Raw genomic sequence first — 17,132 nt, 5'->3', positions numbered from 1 at the left:
CATTTACAGTACATTAAAACATTAGGATAGGTGAAGAAAAGAAACCGATCCACCATTGCAAACACAATGGATTACAGTAAGAGACACATAGCGCGACTCTCTCTAAAGTTTACACATCAAGACATTCTTTATCTTTGCAGACGCGTGCAAACAGCTGGACCCTGAGTGAAACCTGCTTGAGCACGAAGGGGAGGGGTGGGAGACGACTGATCACCGTGAGGCTGAGTGAAACCCAAGCGCTAGCGCACAGATGAAAGGGGCGCGGTTGACATTCATTTTCGGTTTACATTTTCGGCTGGATTTTTTATTTCGGCCCGAAACCGATAATGCCATTTTCGGCCGAAATTTTCGGCGACCGAAATTTCGGTGCACCCCTACATAAAACACAGAAGTATTTCTCAGTGCTTCAAACACCATTTATAGACACAGGCCATAAGATCCTAATGCAAATCAGGTCGAAAAAACTCAAGACTACGCAAACCAGCTGGGCGAAATCTGAATAACAATGAAAGAGCAGTATACAGTAACACTGGAATGCATATGGGTGATTCTCACGAAATCCAGACTTAGAAGGTGTCCAGCATCAGATTTTTTTAAAAAGCATTTGATATAAGATTGACGTCTGAACTTACTATAACCATTATTTTTAGAGGATTTAATTAATTTTCTATAGGATTATTTAAATTTTTTAGATTATCATTATCAAAAATGATCATTACCGCAACATGATATTACATTAAATATGTACATTCACAAACTAATTTTTCGGTCATGAGAACTAGTAAAAGTTGTCTAGGTACTATGACAAACAAATTTTAACTTTTATCTGGAGAGAAAAAATAAGAACTGCTTACCTGGTAGCCATCTTGTGTGTCACAGTCAATTATGTCCCTTTCAACATTTTTTTATGAAAATGGTAGTTCATTGACGGCTTAAACAATGAGTGAAAATTGTTGCGGAGGATGAGAAAAATTTTCTTGGACACATTTATATTCATTATTATTGTCTTGACAAATACCACATGTTTCCTTACTGTAAATGTTTATAGTATAACATGCACTAAAGCTTTTTATTTTTTAGATTTTTTAATTATAAATATTTCCATGTCAAAGCACCCAAATCCAGTCATGGACACGTTGCAGTAAGGAAAATTTTCCCCTTAAATGTGTAAAAAAACAACAAAATTGGTTTGTATGATGTCATTTGAAATCATGTGCAAAATAGTACATAAAGAGATGTTTGTAACTGTATGCTGCTTATTTTGATACTCTTACTTTGCATTTACTTTTTTATCAAAATGTTTTTTATGACACCTCATAAGTCTGATTTCGTGACAATCACCCATATAGTGTCACATACTGTATATTTCAAGCATATAAAGTTTTGTGGGTTGTTCATATATAAAGAACAGGTACCACAATCCAGCTTTCCATTCAGCCTAATTTCACGTGAAGGAATTCATACGATTATCATAAAAAAACAATAACTAAACTTCACCCTAACCCCAAAGTCACAGGTACAAAAGCAAATCCTACAAAAATGTACAAACGTGATTGTACAAATTAGCCACCTCGTACAATACGAACAAACTGCCATGAGATAGCATTGCTCCATTATGTAATTTTGTCCATAGTTGTTTTGTTCAGTACTCTTTGGTTCCTACAAATTTCAAGTATGCAATGCATTAAGTTTCTGACCACAGCCACTGTCTACTATAACCATACTGCATATATCAAAGGTAAAGGAACCATCTGAAAGTTATGCGTAAATGTAAGTGAAAAAACTTTATAAACTTGGAAACGATGCAGCTAAGCATTTCTTTGTAAATTTAAAAAATATTCTATATTCAAATACATAATCTACAATTTCCTTATGAAACTGCTTATCTTTGAACATTTCCTCTTACCTTCTTTAGGTCGGAAAAGTTCCAGAAGGGTTCCTTTTGGTTGTCATTGAGTGCTTTAAGTCCAAACACAAGTCAAATTCGATGGCAATGGTTACACTGCAGATGCAAAAAGAAATTGTTAAGCGCTATTATGCATTTCAAGGCTGAAATGGTAGCATGTATAGTAACACAAATCATTTATTCCAACCATTCTGACACTTTAAAAATAAATACAGATCAGCAAGGAGAAGTGCTAAAACAAATGGAAAGGTCTGAATATGAACGACAGCGATGCCCCTGTGAAGATTTGCGTATCTATATATATATATATATATATATATATATATATATATATATATATATTTTTTTTTTTTTTCAAGCTTTTCGTCGTCACAATGTTGTTGACTGAAATTTTCTACACTAAAACGTGTCAGCAAACCAGGTCACGCTTTAAATGTACTTTGTGCTGGTGTGTGTACATACACACTTTGGTATATGCGTGTTGTGTGGCATTTAAGCATGTATGGGTCTAGTTTTAAGAACGGTATTGTAACCGCCCCGGTATTTCTGCCAGAGGTTCTGATCAGAGATGAAATCACAGCTAAAACATCTGGGTCATTTTGAAAGCTTCACACATACTGTAAAAACACATTCAAATCGTAGGGCTCATTGTGACAAACAACTGCCTCTCCGCGTATCGCTCATAAATGCAGACACTCTTATCCATGCAAGCAGTTTGCTGCTACCTTTTAGCCTTTGAACATAAATCGAGTCCAACCCAAAAGGGAAAGATTAGTGGACAGGTACAAGGGGTTAGTAACTGGCGGCTAACACAAAAGTATCAGGCAGGCAGCAGATGCTTTTATTCAATGCGAATAACAAATGAGACGATAACAAATACCATCAAATCCTGAATTTGAGAGGAAATTAAACCCATCATCATTGTGCCCTTGATCAAAGCACATCACACTGTGTGGTGCATCTCCCTGCAGTTTAGTAGCAATGGATTAAAAGAAAGATCTTGACATGAAATATGCCTAATAATTATCTTTAAAAAAAATTTGGCTGGGCTTTCTAATATTTAGATAACCTATAACAGTTTATTATTGAAAGAAAATGATGCATTTTAAAATTCAGAGTAAAGTTCCACATAATGACAAAAATCTGTGTGTGGGAATGTTTTTTATGCATTTTGATGAACAAGTTTAATAGTAATGCTTGCAAATGCCTGACAGGCAATAAAATAACAATGCATATTTATTGTGTACAATTCTACTTGTCATATCTTCTTAATTACATTTTACATTTTAAACTTTGTAGCTTTTGTTGGAAACTTTTTCCAAGACTTGGTGACAGCACCACAAAAGACTACAATCAATCAGGAGACTATGTTTGCACAACAACGTTGTACTAAACACAAAAGTTTTTCCTTTGTGTTCTTATAAAAAAAATACATACAACCGACAACGTCAAAAAACACTGTCACGATTACACAGACAGGCGAAATTACTGAAAATGAGGTATTGCGGATACCTTCCCAGTAGTAGGGGATCTTACCTACATATTCGTCTATACAGCGATAAATACAAATCAAAACGGACAATGAAGTATATACAGTGAGGAAAATAAGTATTTGAACATCGTAGGTCCATGTCCACTGTGAGAGACATAATCTAAAAAAATCCAGAAATCACAATGTATGATTTTTTAACTACTTATTTGTATGATAGAGTATTTGAACTCCTGTCTATCAGCTAGAATTCTGCCCCTTAAAGACCTGGTAGTCTGCCTTTAAAATGTCCACCTCCACTCCATTTATTATCCTAAATTAGATGCACCTGTTTGAGGTTGTTAGCTGCATAATGACACCTGTCCATACAATCAGTAAGAATCCAACTACTAACATGGCCAAGACCAAAGAGTTGTCCAAAGACACCAGACACAAAATTGTACACCTCCACAAGGCTGGAAAGGGCAACAGGGAAATTGCCAAGCAGCTTGGTGAAAAAATGTCCACTGTTGGAGCAATCATTAGAAAATGGAAGAAGCTAAACATGACTGTCAATCTTCCTCGGACTTGGGCTCCATGCAAGATCTCACCTCGTGGGGTCTCAATGACACTAAGAAAGGTGAGAAATCAGCCCAGAACTACACGAGAGGAGCTGGTCAATGACCTGAAAAGAGCTGGGACCACCGTTTCCAAGTTTACTGTTGGTAATACACTAAGACGTCATGGGTTGAAATCATGCACGGCACGGAAGGTTCCCCTGCTTAAACCAGCACATGTCCAGGCCCGTCTTAAGTTTGCCAATGACCATTTGGATGATCCAGAGGAGTCATGGGAGAAAGTCATGTGGTCAGATGAGACCAAAATAGAACTTTTTGGTCATAATTCCACTAAACGTGTTTGGAGGAAGAAGAATGATGAGTACCATCCCAAGAACACCATCCCTACTGTGAAGCATTGGGGTGGTAGCATCATGCTTTGGGGGTGTTTTTCTGCACATGGGACAGGGCGACTGCACTGTATTAATGAAAGGATGACCGGGGCCATGTATTGCGAGATTTTGGGGAACAACCTCCTTCCCTCAGTTAGAGGATTGAAGATGGGTCGAGGCTGGGTCTTCCAACATGACAATGACCCGAAGCACACAGCCAGGATAACCAAGGAGTGGCTCTGTAAGAAGCATATCAAGGTTCTGGCGTATCCTAGCCAGTCTCCAGATCTAAACCCAATAGAGAATCTTTGGAGGGAGCTCAAACTCCGTGTTTCTCAGTGACAGGCCAGAAACCTGACTGATCTAGAGAGATCTCTGTGGAGTGGGCCAAAATCTTTCCTGCAGTCTGTGCAAACCTGGTGAAAAACTACAGGAAACGTTTGACCTATGTAATTGCAATATTTACATTGACTTTCTCAGGTGTTCTTATACTTATTGGCAGCTGTATCATACAAATAAATAGTTAAAAACTTAAGTAATGGAGCATACCACTTCATGAGGCGGTCATCATATGCCCTAGGTATTAACTACCCAGTCTCATAGATGCGTATAAATAGCATGAAGTGTGAAAACTTGTGCAATACATATGCAAATGATATGCCAGTCCTTCCTGTTCATTTAAATCTTTTTTTTTTGTCTTTTTATGTATTGGTTTCTCAATTTTTTTCTGTTATTTAAACATTTTCACTCGGTTTCGGGTTAGATTTGATTTAGGTTCTTATTTAATATGTAGGTTTCTCCATGTTTTTGTCTACTTTTAAGCCATGGTCACTTGGAGTTGTGGTTAGAATTGGGGTAAAAAAAAATGGTAAGCGACAATGGTAAAAAATTGAGAAAAAAATGGAGAAACCAATACACAAAACGACAAAAAAGGAGTGCCGTTTTAAGTGAACGGTAAGGACCGGCCCATCACATCACATGCAAATTCCAATTTGGCGTGCATATTCTAGTTCAGGTGTTTTGCACGAGTATGAAACTTCATGCTATATAAACGCATCTCTCCTAATGATAAACCAAATGCAGCCTGGAAACAAGAAAAATGAACTGGATATTACAAATTTAATATTTCACTCCCTCATCAGTTATTGATCAGAACAACATGTAGCCCCCCGCCCCAATCTCAAATTTTGATTTGGCCAATGTTGCTATATTGGGCTGCCTAAACAGATTGCACCTCCATTTGGTGTTGCTAGGGCCTCAGAAATTACACATTTCACCTTTAAACAACACCTGGTACTGTGTTACTAACACGCTTCAGATACCACACATGACTAGGGATGGGTATTGTTTGGGTTTTTTTCGATACCGGTGCCAAATCGATACTTTTCAAACGGTTCCGGTGCCTAAACGGTGCCTAAAGCGGTACTTTGAAAAAAAGAGTCACAGAAAGATGGTAGATGAAAGTACAGCATAAAACACTATGAAAATTCTTCTCTGTTTGTCATTTGTTTATTAATGATTTGCCTAAAGCACCATCATCTTTTAAGACCTGCATTCTTGATTTCTTTTTTATGAAAATCTTCTTAACAGTCCACTTTGAGCTCAGAAAAATGTTCTATGATTGGTTGTTAATAATCTGTTCAATGATTGGTTAAAGCCTACGCGGCTGCCGCTCACAAAAAGATAAAGGGCGAGTTCTAATCGAAAGTGATCCTCCCTACAGTATGTCCTATTCCCTTCGAAGATCAGATCTCTTGAACTCTTGAGAAAGTTGCGCAATTGTGTCTCATAGTGTGGCTAATTAAACACACTTTGCAAATAGAGCAATAAAATACAGCGTCTTTTCCTCTTTATTTGGATCGACTGTTCATGCGAAGTCCTCTTCGTGAAGTGCCCTTCAATGGCGCAAAACGGCATTTGGAATTCACCCAAAATATTTTCTTATCGGCTTGTAAAACCATTCACGTTTTGACGCTTTCTGCTTGTCTCTGATGAACTTGACACTCGTGACTGCCGCGGCCCATCTCAGACCAATATCAGCCGAAGTACTAATAAAAACATTAGTGAGGTAATACGTTTTAGCAAATTCTCTGAAGGAATGTTACCATATAAAATATAAAATAGAAGAACAATGTCGCACACCTGTTAGTTCCGGTTAGGTGCGTTGGATGAAGAGACAATGAAGTCCACCAAACATTTATAAAAAAAAAAGGGAATATCCCGCACACTATTAACTTGCAAAATTATGCTTTTTGCAAGTTAATAGTGTGCGGGATATTCCCTTTTTTTATAAACCATATAAAATATAAAATAAGCTGCCGTCATATCAATTGCGGCATTCACGCGCTCCTCTGAGGATCTCATTTTCCAAATTGTTCTTTTAAATCAGAATATAAAAATAACCTGGACATATATTCTTACAAAATTTGTTCGTTTTGTATTATTAGGGATGTGCAGATGAGGATTTTTCACATTTTAAACTTATTAAACACAGCGCATATTTTAAATGAAAATATATTTGGCAAAGAAGTTTAAAAGTTGGCTATTTAATATTTAACATTAGATTATTTAATATTTCCATTTATTAATAAAATTAATTTTTTAAATGTTTGTTCATTATTACTCTTAACGAAAAACTCAACTCCAATAAAATAGTAGCTCCAATGACAAACTTGCTTATATTGCTTGTTTATTAATAAAACGAATTCGACGGATGGTATCTGCGTTAAAACACAAATAAATGAAAGATTTAATTGACATAAATTTCATTACTACGAATGCTTATTTGTTCATTATTATTTTTTTATTAAAACATAACAACAATAAAAATGTAAAATGACTCGCTTAACGTTTAACAAAAACGAATAGACGGTAAACATTTTATCCGCCCTATAACATAAATTAATCTAAGATCCTTAGATTTTTCAAAACGAATGATTGGTTTCCGTTTTTTAATATAAAACTACAATAATGTAAAATATGAACAAACTCACCTAAGTTAAGCGAAGAAATCAAACTTGAATCCTCTGTATTATCAAATCTTTCCGACTTTCACATTCACGTGAATTTTGTGAGGAAATTATTTACACCATATGAATGCAGTATAATTTAACTAGCGATTGTGCTGTGCTTGTGTGATTATGCTTTTTGCGCTACTGAGAGCAAAATACTTCAGTCAACCGTTCATGCATTAAGAGTAGGGATGGGTATTGTTTGGGTTTTTTTCGATACCGGTGCCAAATCGATACTTTTCAAACGGTTCCGGTGCCTAAACGGTGCCTAAAGCGGTACTTTGAAAAAAAGAGTCACAGAAAGATGGTAGATGAAAGTACAGCATAAAACACTATGAAAATTCTTCTCTGTTTGTCATTTGTTTATTAATGATTTGCCTAAAGCACCATCATCTTTTAAGACCTGCATTCTTGATTTCTTTTTTATGAAAATCTTCTTAACAGTCCACTTTGAGCTCAGAAAAATGTTCTATGATTGGTTGTTAATAATCTGTTCAATGATTGGTTAAAGCCTACGCGGCTGCCGCTCACAAAAAGATAAAGGGCGAGTTCTAATCGAAAGTGATCCTCCCTACAGTATGTCCTATTCCCTTCGAAGATCAGATCTCTTGAACTCTTGAGAAAGTTGCGCAATTGTGTCTCATAGTGTGGCTAATTAAACACACTTGGCAAATAGAGCAATAAAATACAGCGTCTTTTCCTCTTTATTTGGATCGACTGTTCATGCGAAGTCCTCTTCGTGAAGTGCCCTTCAATGGCGCAAAACGGCATTTGGAATTCACCCAAAATATTTTCTTATCGGCTTGTAAAACCATTCACGTTTTGACGCTTTCTGCTTGTCTCCGATGAACTTGACACTCCTGACTGCCGCGGCCCATCTCAGACCAATATCAGCCGAAGTACTAATAAAAACATTAGTGAGGTAATGCGTTTTAGCAAATTCTCTGAAGGCATGTTACCATATAAAATATTTAATAGAAGAACAATGTCGCACACCTGTTAGTTCCGGTTAGGTGCGTTGGATGAAGAGACAATGAAGTCCACCAAACATTTATAAAAAAAAAAAAGGGAATATCCCGCACACTATTAACTTGCAAAATTATGCTTTTTGCAAGTTAATAGTGTGCGGGATATTCCCTTTTTTTATAAACCATATAAAATATAAAATAAGCTGCCGTCATATCAATTGCGGCATTCACGCGCTCCTCTGAGGATCTCATTTTCCAAATTGTTCTTTTAAGTCAGAATATAAAAATAACCTGGACATATATTCTTACAAAATTTGTTCGATTTGTATTATTAGGGATGTGCAGATGAGGATTTTTTCACATTTTAAACTTATTAAACACAGCGCATATTTTAAATGAAAATATATTTGGCAAAGAAGTTTAAAAGTTGGCTATTTCATATTTAACATTAGATTATTTAATATTTCCATTTATTAATAAAATTAATTTTTTAAATGTTTGTTCATTATTACTCTTAACGAAAAACTCAACTCCAATAAAATAGTAGCTCCAATGACAAACTTGCTTATATTGCTTGTTTATTAATAAAACGAATTCGACGGATGGTATCTGCGTTAAAACACAAATAAATGAAAGATTTAATTGACATAAATTTCATTACTACGAATGCTTATTTGTTCATTATTATTTTTTTATTAAAACATAACAACAATAAAAATGTAAAATGACTCGCTTAACGTTTAACAAAAACGAATAGACGGTAAACATTTTATCCGCCCTATAACATAAATTAATCTAAGATCCTTAGATTTTTCAAAACGAATGATTGGTTTCCGTTTTTTAATATAAAACTACAATAATGTAAAATATGAACAAACTCACCTAAGTTAAGCGAAGAAATCAAACTTGAATCCTCTGTATTATCAAATCTTTCCGACTTTCACATTCACGTGAATTTTGTGAGGAAATTATTTACACCATATGAATGCAGTATAATTTAACTAGCGATTGTGCTGTGCTTGTGTGATTATGATTTTTGCGCTACTGAGAGCAAAATACTTCAGTCAACCGTTCATGCATTAAGAGGCACCGAAATGAGGCACCGAAATCTGTGTTCTGATTCGGTCCGGTAGGTACCGCCCATATAGGCTTCGGTGCCATAAGGGCACCGCATTTCGGTACCCAACCCTACACATGACGGCATGCTGATCCCCTGTAGTAGTGTCCAGTGCAGACGGCAGTGAGTGTACAGCAAACAGATGGACCCAGGGTTGGGTGGAGTGGGAGGATGTTGAGAGCTTTGGGTGTCCAAAAAGAATCGTCATTCCAACCCACACTGCAGTCACGTGTCATTCTGGACACCGGGCCCAGCTTTACAGTACTTACTCGCACTGAGACTTCCAAACCGGACCAAAATCGGGTCTGGTTTTGTCTTTAAAAGCAACAGGGAGGAAATTCAGGATATTTGTGGAAAAAACTTAGATGCCAAGGAATTTGCGTTTGCTTTGAATCTTTCTACACATTAAAAGAACCATGAATGGAAATTTCTCCGTCTGAACACACAAATCGGAAATTAATGAAACGCATCGGCTGCCGGGTTATAAGAAGCAATGTAAAGCTCTCAGCACAGTGAACAAAGCTCCTGTGTTACTATTATGCCATTAAAGGTAGGGTAACACATTTTGAAAAATGCTAACGGTAGCCGCCTAGCAATGAAATCCCGATCCCACCCTCAAGTCAAATCGCCATCCAAAGTCACGCCTCTTTCAAAACACATGAACACGCACAGATCAGACGGTCATATCTCATGTCTCACTCTCATTCAGCAGTGAGAAAACTTTGCAGTACAAAGTCGAATAACACTTCCAAAATAACCAAACAACGGGTTTACATCAGAATTAGTTTAAGCACACGTTCGGTTGTGTAGACGTAGTAACTATATCGTTACGCTAATCCGTAAACGAACACAAATTTCATAAGCAACACAATGTTTCATCAAAGTAGAATATCTGAATCCATCTCAATACAAACATATCGCGTACCTACCTTACCAAAATAAACTGTGCAACGACTCTTTCAGACCCTTTGCAGCTCCTGCAGCTGTTTCATCTCGTGGTAAAGCAGTAAAGTTACCGATGTTAATTTCGGTTTTTGCTCTTGCTGATCCAGGCAGTTTTTGCTGTTGTTGTTATAAAAGATGCCTTTAGTTTTGTGCCTCCTGTGTAGGTTGTCAATTTAGCAGAAAAGTTTGCTGTTCTCACTGTTTACAGGCAGGAGGTGACACACGTGAACGCGCCGATGACGTATGGCGTCTGCGTGGACTCGCTGCGCGGTTGGCATTCAAATTACGCTTACCTATGAGGGACAAAAATGGAAACGTCCGTTCGGACCGAAATCTATGATTTGTTGAACATTTTTTGGTCCTACGCCTTTCACAGATAATATAAATTTCTACAAATACATTTAAACAACTTAATAGGGCTGGGCGATTAATCGAAAAATAACCGAAACCGAAATTCAGAACCTCTAACCGACATTATTTTATCATGTCGGGTATTTCGGTTTTTAATCCTGTTAATACTTTCCAAACTGCTGCGTGTGATGTTGCGTAACTTCGCCCCGTCCTGTCAGTGGCACAGCGAAACATGGAGGAGAACTCAAACACTGTTTAACTGAGCAGCAGGATCATCTAGTGCCCAAAAGAAGCACAGTACTTTTTTTAAGAAGTACTCGCGAATGTGCAGGCACCTGTGACAAAAATACGGAATGCGCGATCGTGTTTTTACCGCACACGCGCTCAGTTTAATCTACCGATGGGTCTCTAAGCAGCCCGGGTAATGTCATCACATTTCACTCACTCAAAACCGCGAAAAGACGCGCCCGCGTGAGTTTAATTAGACACTTCAGAGATGACAGAGAGAGAGAACGGGAGAACTTCTAGTCTACATTAACACCAAAAGCATTACAGATGAGAATAAATGGCTTAGACATCAGTGCCCAGTTAAGAAAAAATGGATTGAATACAAGAAACGTGTAAAGGATACAGTCCAAGTATGTATTTTGCCCTACTCATCTCATTACAATATGCTATCTGGATACAACTTATTATGTATGTATCTTATGTCTATAATTAGTCATGGGGGTTGTAGGATTATTTGGTTCATAACTTCCCATTCTGAAAGTTTTATCGATTGTGCATAATGACATGCAACATCTGCATAGAGTTAAGTCTATTTAATATTTTTCAGTAATGCAGTTATTTTGAAAAAAGGTGAATAATTGCATTGCAGGCTGATTTAAGGTGTGCCCTAAACTTTCCAACCTTGTCAGTGAACTATGAGGCAAAAAAATAATCGTTTATTAATCGTAACCGATGTCAAATGTTAGATTAACCGAGGTTTTGATTTTAGGTCAAATCGCCCAGCCCTACAACTTAACACAGTGATTGCTATCAGGATGTAAGGAGACTTTTAACCAGCATAACAAAAAATGTTTCAGGATCAAATCTGTTACCCTACCTTTAATAAAAAAAAGTTTAAATGGAAACATTACATTTACATTATTCCAGCCTCTCTCTACCTGACATAACCAGATCAGTTATAGCTCTAGACATACAGTACGAAGAATCTTTAAATAAAAAAATAATTCTTATTAGAAATACATGCGCTCTTTAGTTTTCCATCTATGTGGCCTGAACACAATGTCATTTGGCAGGCAGGAATGAGAATCGCAGAGACTCTTCTGAAATGGCAGCTTTCTACAAAAAACAGCTCAGATGGCCCCTTGACCCAAAAGCATTTTCAAATAGAAAACATCAGAGATCTGACGGTTACTGACCCTACAGAAGATGCAAAGTCAGACATAAATATTTCACAAAAAACAATGCTACCAAGTGACCAAAGTAAATGAACAAATACATCTACATCAACTTTTTGCAGTTGCCGTTCTGTCATCAAGTGTTTGTGCACATATACATGAGGTTTTAACTTAAAGGACAAGTTCGGTGTTTTGCACTTGGAGCCCTGTTTTCAGATTGTTTGTGGTGAAGTGGAGCGGTTTTGACTGGAATGTCGACATGTGCGGCTGCCCCGGGAATTTTCGGGTGTTTGTTGTTTCACCTCCCACCTCTACAGTGTGTGCGTGGGTGCACTGGAGCGGTCCTTCCTGAAATGCATTGAACGTTCATTTATAGGGATGTGGGACTCATCGAGTGGTCGGGGGTGTTCACTGATGTGCTCACACAGAAATTGCTGCAAAATACGCATTCCAACAGGTTTTATCGTAGTTTTGCCAACTACATTGACTTGTATTAGATGTGCTGTGAGGTACGGCATTACTCCGCACCGGTAACCTTGTTTGTATTCTTGCAATTGGCAAAGGCGGATTATCGCCACCACCTGGGCTGGAGTGTCTATTATTCAAGCTCTAAACGGAAGAATGTACGGGTGTGAGGCGTATGGAAAAATAGGTCCACAAGTTTACAACGAATGGTAAAACACCTGTTGTAAAGCATCTTTTGCAGCGATTTTTGTGTGAGCATATCAGTGAACACCCCTGACCACTCATAATTCATGTTTAAAAACTATACTGTTTATTGTTTGTTCATGTTATTTACAAATGTACTAATACAACCTTATTGTAAAGTGTTACCGGGCGAAATATTAAATTATGAAAGTTTTTCATTTTCAATTATTAGGGTGCTTTGCAGGGCAGAGACAAAATGAAGGGGGAAAAATCACAGATTATTATTAGATTAATAAGACAAATCACAGAAATATGAAAGCCATAAACATGAGAAACATCATTCTCCTTCTTCAGCACCATTGGTTGCTGCAGTGAACATGCACACTGTACTTCAAACACTGACCAGGCCCATTTTTCTGAACCTCAATAACTTTAAAAAGCTATTTGCGCCATTTTGAGGAAGTGAGGGGCACCAAGTTGCTTATTTTTAAAGACCTTCGTGTGCTATCATCTGTTTTCAGAAAAGTTCTCCTCCAGCAGTAAATATTTTACAGATCACAGTCCTGCCCCAAAGTAAACAGCCCCATAAACACGCTTTAATCAAAAAGCCTGACACTGAACAGAGATAAGGTCAAAATGGCCCTGTGTCATTGGCTGTCTATTCTGAAATACAAGTACAACAAGACATCTTTACTATTCAAAATGCATTATTCAAGTTAAACATATATTAGGGATTCTTGCTATACCAGCCAACCTTTAGCTTTGCTTTTTGAAAACTGGCAGCTGAGCAGCACAATATTTAAATTTTTAAGGATATTCCAAATACATTAATATATTCAGGGATTTGCTATATTTGCATATATTTGTGTAAGAAAATGTATGCATGTTCCCACAGCTCAGTTGGGAGAACACAGCACGTCTAGCAACACCAAAAAAAAAAAACACACAAAACTGCACAAAAATGTAAATGAAATTTAATACACACTTAAAGATGTAATGTGGACTACTGGATCATCAATACGAAGTTTTATAAACATAACAGTGTGAAATCGGCTGATAGAGGAACTTGACATATAAAGCGATAAGCCATTATGTAAAACTGTACCTTATTTCTTGTGCTGTGTTTGACAGAAGTTTGCATTTCATTGCCAATACTGCACACCCCTAGGTTAGCACAAATAAATACTTTCTGGACTTTCTGGCATGCCCTTCAAATGTGCGCACATACATAACGTCTGTGTATATTATAAATATCTCTTTCGTGCCTTTTTAGCTGGATCATTTATGCTGGCATGGCCTAAAATACGTGCAACTGACGTGAACTTTCGTGACGAAGCAGTTCAGTTAAAGGTCCCATATTGTTAAATATAAAATTTCATGGCTTTTTACATCATAACTGAGGTCTAGGTGCTATGTAAGTACCATATAAGTTTAAAAACAGTCAGTCAAATAAACACAGCCTGCTTGAAGTAGCTGTGATTTTTCACAAGCCGTTGTTGTGACTTCCATGAAAAAGTGATGTCAGGAATACTCAGTCACCGCCCTTAGTCACCACCCCAAGCACTGTCACCGTCCACCATGCCACCCCCTTTTGCCAAACAAATCCCCAAGGAATATCGCAACAAGTTTGAGAAAACACTGTTCAATCGATGAATCTTCAGGAAAACTAAAATCATTGCACAGGCAGAGACCATTGCACAGACCAATGGTTAATGTTCATTTATTTAGAAAATTCCACAAAAATTAGTTTTACCGTCTGCTCCAAACTTTTCACAAGTGACTGCTTTGTCAATGTGGCACAGTTCAATGCTGGTTTCTCCAAGAATCTACTCATCAAAGATGTTGCAGTCCCTATTTTTTGGGTCCAACATCAAATCTACAACCCGCAAGTAAACTTGAGTTTGAGTTTAGAGCTTTATCACATATTTTAAGTATGGCTGCACGCACATCTCATCATTAATCAAGAAAGCTTTGAAATATGGGACCTTTAGGTGTCCCGAGCATCGTTCACCCTGACCCCGGGCCATCGGGCACACCTTTTTGTCGAGATCCGATTTCTGCTGTTTAGTAAAGGCAGATATTTATTACCAGGAGCTTAGATGCAAAGGTCGCTAAATGCCACCTTTGTCAAAAAATTAAATAATGATATTGAAAGAAAGTTCTCAACATGTATTTAAGGTTTATCAAATCATTTAGCTTGAAATCATCTTCATCCCCGGCCTCATGCAATTCAGAAATACCGTTTTGTTAGCAGAATCTAAAAGGAGTCTGATAAAAAAAAAAAAACACTTATTTACAAGAAAACATGTCAGATGCACTTAAAGGTGCAGTGTGTAATTTTTAGAAGGATCTCTTGACAGAAATGCAAAATAATATACAAAACTATATTATCAGTGGTGTATTAAGACCTTTCACAATGAACCGTTTTGTGTTTATTACCTTAAAATTAGAAGTTTTTATCTACCAAGGATCCCCTTACATGGAAGTCGCCATTTTGTGCCACCATAGGGATGGGAGGATTACCGGTTTCACGATTAACCACGGTAAAATGTCCTGACGGTTAGTATTATCATTTCAAATTTAATTATCATTACAACCGTGTTTGATTAACGTGATTTTGAAAACTCACTGTAAATTCTGTCCAACCAGAATCAGTTTGACGCAGATGCGCACATGCAACATAGTTTTTTTGCACAAGAAGGCATTTAAGGGATAATGTTTTGTATTCATTCACTGTAAACTTATTAGACAAATTTATTTTTTACCACAGAAATAATTTCAGGGACATGAAATATTAAATTGTGATTTTAAAAAATAGTGCTGGCTACTGTAGCTTTTCTATGTGATTAAAAAACGAGGGGTAAGCAGACTGAGCTGTTGGTTGTAGTTCACCAGCACTTCACCACTAGATGCCGCTAAAATTTACACACTGCACCTTTAAAGGTGGGGTGCATGATTTCTGAAAGCCAGTGTTGACATTTGAAATCACCTAAACAAACACGCCCCTCCCCCAATAGAATCTGGACCTTCTTTTAATAGACCCGCCCCACACATACGCAACCCTGGCAACGATGTTGGTTGGTAGACACGCCCCTAACTGCTGATTGGCTACAAGTGTTTTTTGGTACTCAGCCCAACTCACTTTCCAAAGTGTTGTCAAAAATCATGCACCCCGCCTTTAAGAGGGTTTTGCATCCGAGCTCTTCGATTATTAGCCCAGACTAATCACAACAGTGTTTCTGGATATTGTTTAAATCTTGTTGTCGTTAAACAGCATGGTGTTTGAAATTTCTGTAAAATTTAACCAAAGAGATGCTTTTCATACATAAGAATAGGAAACAAATTTGCCAACACCAGCAGAGCAGGACAACAATCAGAATTGTCATGGCAATAAGCCAGGACACACTGTTCACGTAGATGAGATTTGGCATGACAGTACAACTATATCCTACACTACAGAGTTCACCACCCATAACACTTTTCCCAGTATTATAGAGCTATACTTTACACATTATTAACCTTAGAGAGTTGCCAACAATAATACAAAAATAATAATACAAAATAATACAAAAGAAAAACTTGTTCTGCATTGTGCAAGATGTCCAGTGTCATTTGAGTATTCCTTAAATTGGATAATCAATCATAAAAATTCATGTGCAATCTACTTTTCATTAAGCATTTGCAATGCCATTTCCTTCTCTGATAAACATCATGTATTAGCACAGATGGACCAGTTGCATTCCCCTCTTAAACATAAACTTTCCTTATTTAAGCTAAATGATGTTAATTAGTTTAATTGGGTTTGATTGAACAATCTCAGCATGCATAGGTTTGCATACAAACAAACAGGTGACTCATTCAACTGTCCATTATAATCTTGACTCCTTCTAGAGTTACTTTAACCAACACTGTCAAATGGACTCAGAAGGGTACAGTGTCAAGACACAGAACGAAACGCTTTATATGCCAAGTTAATTCAGGTAAATTGGGACACTACTGACAGCCATCTCAATGTCGTTTCCCAAATGACCTGAACTCACCCTTATTACAAAGACATGATGATTCCATTGCTTTACATCTTTATTTACCAAACATACAAACACACATCTTATTTATTTTAATAATTTTGTTTTCATGTGTCTTTATTACATAGTCACTTTAAAGCAAACATACTTTTAATAGACCGTAGAAGCAGCTGGGATTTGCCTGCAAACTAGCCATTCAGTAAAAATCAAAGGATACTGTATGTGATACGCCAACACGCTTTTCAAAAATAGCAAGGTATGCAAGGTTATTATACTTGCACATGCTATCAAAAGCAATATCACACAAGCCTGTTAAGTCAGTGTAACTAAATACAGCTATC

The 17,132-nt window shown here is 37.1% G+C and overlaps 1 protein-coding gene across 4 annotated transcripts in view; it reads right to left on the bottom strand.

Moving 5' to 3' along the window:
* clocka (clock circadian regulator a) overlaps window positions 1–17,132 on the bottom strand; it is a 73,903-nt gene that overhangs the window by 53,074 nt on the left and 3,697 nt on the right. For 3 of the 4 annotated variants that reach the window (XM_055185743.2, XM_055185744.2, XM_055185741.2), the window contains exon 3: window positions 1,907–2,002. The exons of the other annotated variant lie outside the window; for it this stretch is intronic. The gene's annotated coding sequence lies outside the window, so the exon portion shown is untranslated. The remainder of the gene's footprint in view (window positions 1–1,906; window positions 2,003–17,132) is intronic. 4 annotated transcript variants of the gene reach the window in all.

This window comes from Misgurnus anguillicaudatus, chromosome 18, assembly GCF_027580225.2.
Source record: "Misgurnus anguillicaudatus chromosome 18, ASM2758022v2, whole genome shotgun sequence".
Lineage (NCBI taxonomy): Eukaryota > Metazoa > Chordata > Actinopteri > Cypriniformes > Cobitidae > Misgurnus > Misgurnus anguillicaudatus.
Note: the sequence above shows the minus strand (reverse complement) of the source record. Positions and strands in the feature narration are given on the sequence as shown.